The sequence below is a fragment of the Cupressus sempervirens genome, chromosome 4 (genome assembly GCF_028749045.1).
Source record: "Cupressus sempervirens isolate cs-2001-9-10 chromosome 4, ASM2874904v1, whole genome shotgun sequence".
NCBI classification, from domain to species: Eukaryota; Viridiplantae; Streptophyta; class Pinopsida; order Cupressales; family Cupressaceae; genus Cupressus; species Cupressus sempervirens.
Window position 1 is genome coordinate 557,159,548 of NC_143121.1, and position 8,523 is coordinate 557,168,070.

The 8,523-nt window shown below is 31.3% G+C and overlaps 1 pseudogene across 1 annotated transcript; it reads right to left on the bottom strand.

The window, feature by feature from the left end:
• Nucleotides 1-5,868: 5,868 nt before the first annotated feature.
• LOC149562409 (protein ELF4-LIKE 3 pseudogene) lies at nt 5,869-7,913 on the bottom strand (annotated as a pseudogene). The gene is made up of 2 exons (XR_016364260.1): nt 7,829-7,913; nt 5,869-6,226 (listed from the first exon to the last, which is right to left on the bottom strand). The product of XR_016364260.1 is annotated as a protein ELF4-LIKE 3 pseudogene (transcript).
• Between the last annotated feature and the right edge of the window lie 610 nt (nt 7,914-8,523).

Consider the following 8,523-nt stretch of genomic DNA (forward strand, 5'->3'; position numbering starts at 1 on the left):
AATTGCAACATAGAAGAAGTTAGGCTTGTGGCAAAGACTCTGTTTGCAGAAGACATGCTTGGCAGGTTGGATTCTATCATAGAATGGTCTCTTCGAAGGATAGGATCAGATTTCACTGAATGCTTTGATGATGAGGAAGAGAGTAGATAGTATGGATATATCCCTTCCCTTTGGTGGTGAGCACAGCAAATAAACCCTCCCTTTATAAAACTTCCAATGATGCATGGTCTGATATGTTGGTGGAATTACATAAACATGTTGGGAATGTGATGCAGGGGGAAGGGGCTTGGGTAAACTTCCCTCAACAACGGTGAAGCCCATAGGGCCAAATTGATGACTTCAGTGCTTTGTGAGGTCTTGGTTTTTATGCATAACGTTTTTTTTCTTTGAAATATAAATTGTCTTCATTTGAAGTGGGTGGATAAAGTATTTTTACTAGTTGCAGTAGTGTCCCAGCAATGTTGTGGATGGTTTGGTGGATGGGCTATGTGGCTTCTTTGGTGTAGGTGGTGTGAGGGTGATGTTGATTCTTTTTTTCTATGGTAACTTTGGTGGATTTTTTGGATGTTACAGTGGCTAGTAGGTTGTTAGGTGGTTTAGATAGGTTTAGAGTTAGTTTTTAAGTTGTATGTAGTTGTAATGCTCCTTTGATGGTTCTCAATTTATGACTAGTTATAGTAGGTTTTTTTAGTAAGGCACCAATAGAAGTGGATGTAATATTGTATGCTAGATGAAATTTTGTAACTGTAATATTTTCATCTCCTTAATAAAATCATCATTTTACCAATCAAAAAAAAAAACATGTGAAGCCAAATATTTAAGTCTCCTAAATGTATGACTATAATAAATTAATATGAGTTATGTAGTATGGTAAATACATTTAATTTATTTACAAGTTAGTGTGGTAGATTCAGAGTGCTAAGTTATTTGATAATAGGAACTTTTTCTGGGTCTCTTGGATTATCTTTTTCCTTTGCTTTGATTTAGTGCAGAGAAATCTCATTTCAAGAACGATAAGATCAAAAGAAAAATCATGGGTGGTCATCCTAGGAGACAGGAACAAAATAGTTGTAATGAATGGAAGAAGGAACCATAGGTCTTGGATTCACTAGTGAAAGGAGGGGTGACTCCTTATCTTGAATGACTATCTGGTTTTGAACTACAAGTGACGATGAAATTTTTTAAAATATGGAAATATTATAATGTCACCATGTATGGGGTCTACTTTCCCCTTAATATCCAATTTATCTCTGAAATTGTTGATTTTCCAAATGATGGTGGGAAGTTTATCAAGGAAAGAAAGACTATGGAGGAGGCACTAGGGAAAATACCCAAGAACAAAGATGAGAAGAAGGATATGGTAAATGCGGGTACTTCTTTCTCCATTATGAAAATTAAACCTTTATGGTGTTGTGTGTTAAGTTGTGCTAGGGCTTATTTTATCCTAGGTGGTAGGAAGGAACAAGTTCATTTCTTAAACCACTTCTAGCATGGGGATATAATATTTTTCCCTATTATATTATGCATACCCTAAATAAGAGTGTGTCAAGCCATAGGAATAAAGCTTCTCACCCTATCCTATGTGAAGGCATCATCCTTCTTTTCATCGAGTATTGTAAAGGTATAACCCCTTTTGTGAGCCCAAAAATTAAATTTGAAAGTAGGCCAGGGAGTAAAAATAAGAATAAAAAAGAAGTGGAGAGTGAAGATTCGAGGATGGAAATGGGAGATGAGGAAGAAGCCACATCCATGGAAACCCAAGAGAATAGGTTTTATGAATATCTTTGGGGTGAAGACAACAATGGGTTGGAAATAGGGCAAGATAGTAGAGAGTCCCCTCGTGTCAAAAAAATTTTAAAAATCCCTCTACTCTTCCAAAAAATTTGAAGACACCAAAAGAGGAGAATAAAGAAAAACTAGCCTAAGATGATGACCAAGGAAATAATATTGATAGGAAGGCTTCAATAGTCATGAACATGCTAAGGTAATTGGTGTCAGAATCTGAAGGGGAGCCTATAGAGAAGAATGTGAGGGAGAACTAAGATTTTGTGTCCACTCCTAACTAGGGTGCTCAGAATACCATTGATAGGGTAAAGGAGAAAATAAAGGCCTCAATTTCTTATGATAGTTGGGTTTATAACAAAATTAATTCTGTTAAATAGGTGGTGGGAAAACTAGAGAAAGAGTTACAAAAAGAGATTGAGGCTAGAAAAAGGTTGGAAGATGGCATCCTGGGACAAATAATAGAATTGAATAAAGTCATTGGGAATAGAAACACTAAAATCCAAGGGTTGGTCTAGAAGTTTATTGTTGGTAAAGGTAAAACACATATAGATGGCATTGAGCTCAAGGTGGACCTTATTGGATAGGATAAAGGGCAACAGGAGGAAGCTATGGGAGGGTTTAGTAAAAGAACAAGGGATAAATTTAACAAGAACAAATTTATTGTTGTGTCAAAGAATATGGAGAAGGATCCAGATGTAGCTGAGATCTAGGTGACCAAACTCCTAAAGGACTTGGCTTAGCTATGTTTCTCTATTTGTTTTTTTTGTTTTTTATTTATTTTTTTGGCTTTTTAGTTTGTCTTAGGTATTTAGGATGTTGAAGGTTATATAAATTTTTATCCTTTTTCCAACATAGTTTTAATTTCAAAATTGAACGATAATATCTTGTAATTTGTTACTTTTGGGTTTTGGGCCCCTATAAAACTTGTTTTTACCTTAATCCATACAAATACATTTAACTTACTAAGCTTAATTTTTAAATGATAAAAATAATGAGTTGGAGTTGTATTTACCACTTGAATTTGATAAGAAAGATTTCCTAAATGATGATTATGTGGACTAAAATAAAAACTATTATCTAGTTGGAAACTAAGTAGTTGTTTTACTCTAAATAATTATAATTACTTGATGAATTGATATTAAAATAAGTAATTAATCAAGTATTTATAAAGAAAACTAGTTATGATATGAGGTTTAAGTCTCCCTTCTCACATAAGAGATGATAATCTATAAATAGCGCTTCAAGCTTCTTCCAAATAGGGATTACTTATTGGACAATTTATATGGTCATAACTTAGCAATTGGATGCTGATTAAGGTTGTTAAGAAATACGTTAGTGAACCTATTAGGATTCTTGCATGCATCTAGAGTTAGATAAACAAAGAAAAGTTATTTTATTTTATTTTATTTTACCAAACTTAGTAAGATAAATATTTTTGTCCTTTCAGGTTCCCTAATGGGGTGTTGAACTTCTTGGGACAAATCCCTTTGGGTTGCCACTAAGGCATTTGGAATTTGTCATGAAGAGGTTTAATTATATTCACTAAGACTTTAGAGAAGATCGTATACATGTAGTATTGCACAAGATGATAGGGAAAAATTCATTCATCATTGTAGGCTCAAGAACCTTAGGAACAAGAGAAAGCAAACTATTGTCCAACATCTGCAATAGTTTTCTAGTTCTAAAGACATCTCTAGCAGCCCTAACTATGCCGAAGCATATAATATCCTATGAATCTTGAGAGAAATTTGAGGAGTTGTCTAACTTGGGGGATTTAAAGGCATTCATAGAAGAGACTTTTTTCTCACTTCCTCCTGTAAGACAAGTACCACAAGAAGATTGTTGTAAGCTTCATTGATTACAGAGGGGGTATGTTCAAGAAGTTTTTCTAGAATAGTGGGATTGTTGACCCCCTATTCCTAAAGAACAACTTGAAATGGTTGACAACTATGTCACCAATTTTAATTTCTTTAGTAATTAGCTAATTGGTTGAAAATTTGTTAGCAAATATTTCATTTTTCAAAAAAAAATTATATTGGATAAAAAAAATGAATTTGGAAATTCACATTAAATAATCATTAGAAATTATTTATATCTTAACAAGATTGAAAATATATGTTTACGTTTGTTTATGTATCCTTACCACTAAATCTAAGAGGAAAATAACTTTATTTTACTAATACTTGGGTTGGCTGCAATAAACCTACTTGTTATGGTTTTCTTTAAAAATATTATAGATCTCTTGTTGAAATATCTAACTTTTATCAAACTAATTTTTTTTAAATAATAATAGTAATAATACTATGCAAAGTGCCTTTAATTCATAGAAACTTTTAACACTACTTTATCTATTAACTATGTAAATAATCTATTCAATGCTTTAATCAAATCTCAATATATCCATTGCTACTTACTCAAAATTGTTTTGCTTATCATGATTTTATACTCACGGCCAAGTTATTGTAGAATGAATAAAACATACACAATGTGAGAATGTTAGTTTCACCAAAAATGTATAAAGAAATAATAGCACATACATGTACAAACAAAAATAAATACATCTTAAGATAAAATTAATTAATTACTAATAATAAATAAAGACCTTAAGAACAAGATCGTCATATTGGTAAATGCTCTAAATAAATATAACAAAACCAGATAACAATTAAGGATAGTAAGCCCTTAGCATGATCTTGATTTGACACTATACGTTTGAAATTTTTAATTGATTTTCTTGTATATCATAAAATAGCCATAATTTTTTGATTGCATCATATTAGTTAAAAAATAAATTAGATGAATGTTCATTTTTACAACTATGAAAAATGATCATGTAAGTGCATATATGACTCGTTTGCATAAATTTAAATTGTCATTGTTGGTAAGCATTTTTTTTCTATTAGATATAAGAGTTTCAAAAAATACAAAGCAACCAAAGTACCACCACAAAAATCAACAAGGAGGCCAAGCCTCACTAAGGAAGAACAACTCAGTTGTACAACATAAAAAAGAGAAGGACTATCTAACTAAGAACATCATAGTAATTGACCACCCAAGTAGTCCAACCTAAGGGACCCTCCATCCAAACAGCATTTTTATGTATTGTACGACCAAAACACACATTCCTTAGTTTATAGATCCTACCAATAAAATTTGTTTAGGTAAAGGCATTTGTAAGTGAAGAGAATGTTTATTCTCTTTTCAAGATTCTTCGAATATTAATTTATCAACTTTATACTAAAATTGAAAATGAAAAATTACCATGCCTTATATGTGCAAAATAGTTGATGTTGATGTCACATCAAAATACTTTAATGCTAGATTTATCCAAAATTTATTCCATAATACATTCTAGATTCTATATACCCAAGGGTGTCCCTCAACTAAAAAGGGTTGTAAGAACTAGAATATATATTTGTTCTATTTGTCAAATTCATTGAATATCTATTCATAGACTTTATATCAAAATTATAAAAAGACAAAAAATCATATTGTATGCTCCCAAATATTGATGGTGAAGATGATGTGACATGAAAATGATAGATTTATAAAAGAGTTATCCTTTAATATATTCTAAATTTTAGACACCCTAATGAACTAATAGTGACCCTTAACTACTACACCAAGAATGTAAATATGACACTTTAAATGGACATATATCTAACTATTGAAATAAACATTAAAAAAAACAAATATACACTTAATGAATATGTATCACTCAATATTTTTTTTAGAAAATATTATGTCAATTCAAAACTAGTGTTTATCAAAATGAACATTAAAAAGGGAATCATATATAGATTCTTATACATTGCAACCACTCAATAAATCTCATTTCATAGAGAATATTGTTTCAACTCAATAAATCTCATTTCATAGAGAATATTGTTTCATTCCAAAAGTAGTGCGTACAAAGTTCTAACAAGTAGCTATACAAAGTCCAAGATATTTCCTTATTGTCATGATATAGAAAGCTTCATCTACTTATCAAAAACTTTTTCAAGATTGTATTACCATCACCAAATGTAGTAAAAGAGCACACTCATAGGAAGATATAATTCATAGAGATGGAATCCCATCATTCTAAGTAGGGCGTGTTCTCTTTTGTGCACTAGAATTTCTGTCACAACTAGAAATTCCAGCTGAATCCCCTTGTGAAGACGTCTTTATTTCCCTTACAAAAGTTGTGGAGAGGTCAGAATAGAGGGCAGCTACTTTTCCAATATTCTTGTTGAGATCTCTTATCATGCCAGCACTCCTACACAGATTATCAGGGATCATCGACTCTTGATTCTGATTTATTTCACTAATCAGCTGCCTATTCTGACCTAAAATATTCTCTACCTCACTGAAACTCTCTTGAAAACTTTGCCACACTTTACCATCTGTTTGTGTAACATTTCTCCCTCCATTAAAAGACCCATTCATCTCCATACCAAATCTGAAACCAACACAATTAAAATAAATGAATGAATGCTCAACAACCCATAGAGATACAATTACCAGGAAAATTAAATTTTGGTTTTAAAAATGATCGGTTAAAATCCATCTATTATCAGTAATGGTTTAAATTGAGCATTCGAATTCTAATTCTAAATTGTTAAAGAGGATTGTTTTAGATCATATTAACTAATAAATCTTTTTTTTTTATGGAGGTCATTCACAAATAAGTCTTAGCATCCACACTGCCAAATTTGCCCATGGCACGATCCCAGCCTCATTCATTATGATGTCATCCACACTGCCAAAGTTGCCAAGGGCACGATCCCGGCCTCATTCCTTATGATGTCTTTGGACCTTGCACTCAGCAAGACTTGATTCTTAGTGGGCTCTTTGTGAGCCATTCAACTTCACCAATAGACCAAAGACCTTTTGACAATAAATCTTATTTAAATATAAGAACCATCTTAATATTCAAAATGCATATGCCCTTCAAATCTAATTAAACATTTTACTTGATCTGTTATTCTTAAACATGATGGTAATTAGTGAGGAGAAACTAAGCACTTTAATATATTTTATCATGGAAAATAAAGTAAACTAACACCTGCATAGTTAGGAAAGCGCTTTGCTTGAAACCACATTTTCTGAAATGATCTTGTGCACTGGCTAAAACATATCAAATTATTTTGTGAATAGAGAACTGACTAATGAGTGAGAAAGCACATAACTGGAAATGCACTCTTGTGTATACTGGTAGTGGAAACAAACTCTATAGCCAAATCAAAACTCTACTTCCTTTTTAAATTACAAAATGGGTCTTTCAGATGTGAAATCAGAGTGTCCAACTATTGAATTGTTTCTCCTATCTAATTAATTAGAAGGGATTTTTTTTTCAAGAACACTAAAAGTTTGAGGCATTATATTAAGGTCCTTAATTGTTGAGTCCTCACTCCTATCTGTATCAATGAAGAAATTCATCTGTTTACTACAATCCATCTATTTGAGCACTAAAACATATGTAGATTTGTCAAAGAGGACTGATGGAGAAAAAAAAATTATAAGATTTGTGCATAGAAATTATGCCCATATTATTGTATTCTACAAAACAGCACATCCTGTCCAAATCACAAAATTGAAATGCATAGAGCAAGCATTATCTGTAATTTTAGCATTATAAAAAATAATAAAAATTAAAAGGGAAAAATATAATATGAGCAAATTTACAGAAAAATGTTTGAATATTATAGAATAAAAATATGATAAGATTAATATTTTGTTCTGAAATTTGTGACGTGATTTTTTTGCATCAACATTCAGATCTCATTCTATGATCCATCATCATATTAAAAAAATTGTAAGAAAAAAATGTAGACAAAATTATACAATAAACTTAAAAGAGTTATAATCATTATAAATTATAGAAATCTAATCTAAACATAAACTGTGATCTCCATATTCATAGGAAAATATCCCATAGTAAATTTTAAAAATAAAACAATAAAACAATAATTAATCATCCAGAACTCTAGAAATATAATCTATCTATCTAATAAAATAATCTATCTGTCTGATAATAATATAATTTTGCGATGAATTTTACCTTACAAAAGAGGGTGACAGCAAGAGCAAGAACCAGAGAGCAGGAAAACAAATTGAGAGCAGATTGGTTCTTGTTTGCACAGCGATTAAGCTTAAATAAGGTATGAAAAGTATATTGATTCGCTCGTGGGGACCAAGCATATATATTTGATGCTTGTCATTCTTTTGGTTTTTTTTTTTCTTTGTTTTACGTGGAGAATTTTATTTGCATCTTTAAAAAGAATAGATGGAAAAAAGGAGCAGAGATTTCAGTAAAAGGGAAAGGTAGAAGAAGGACAAGAGATTCGAACTCTATCCATCCAAAGCTAATAAATGATGAGCATGTGTTAAGCCAGAAAGCTCATCTGGCAATGATGTGAGAATATTGCTGATGCTAAATTCTCTTCAGCATATTTGTTATGTGAGATTTTATTTGAAGAACATATGAATAGTGTTAGGATGTTCTAAATTTGATCCTCAAGAAGAAGTTGAATATTTTTCCTAAGGTTGTATTTTGTGTGACACCGTGTGTTGTATAGTCATAAGGTGAGATCAAATAATTGGTGTCTCTTTTAGGTTGATGCCATCAAATAGAGATTGGTGCTTCTATTCTCTTTCCTATCTCATATTGTATGTTATTAATTACATACTTTTGAAGTGGGATTTCTGTCTTATATCTAAGAATATATGCTATTTTTGGTGTTTCCTTTGTAGATT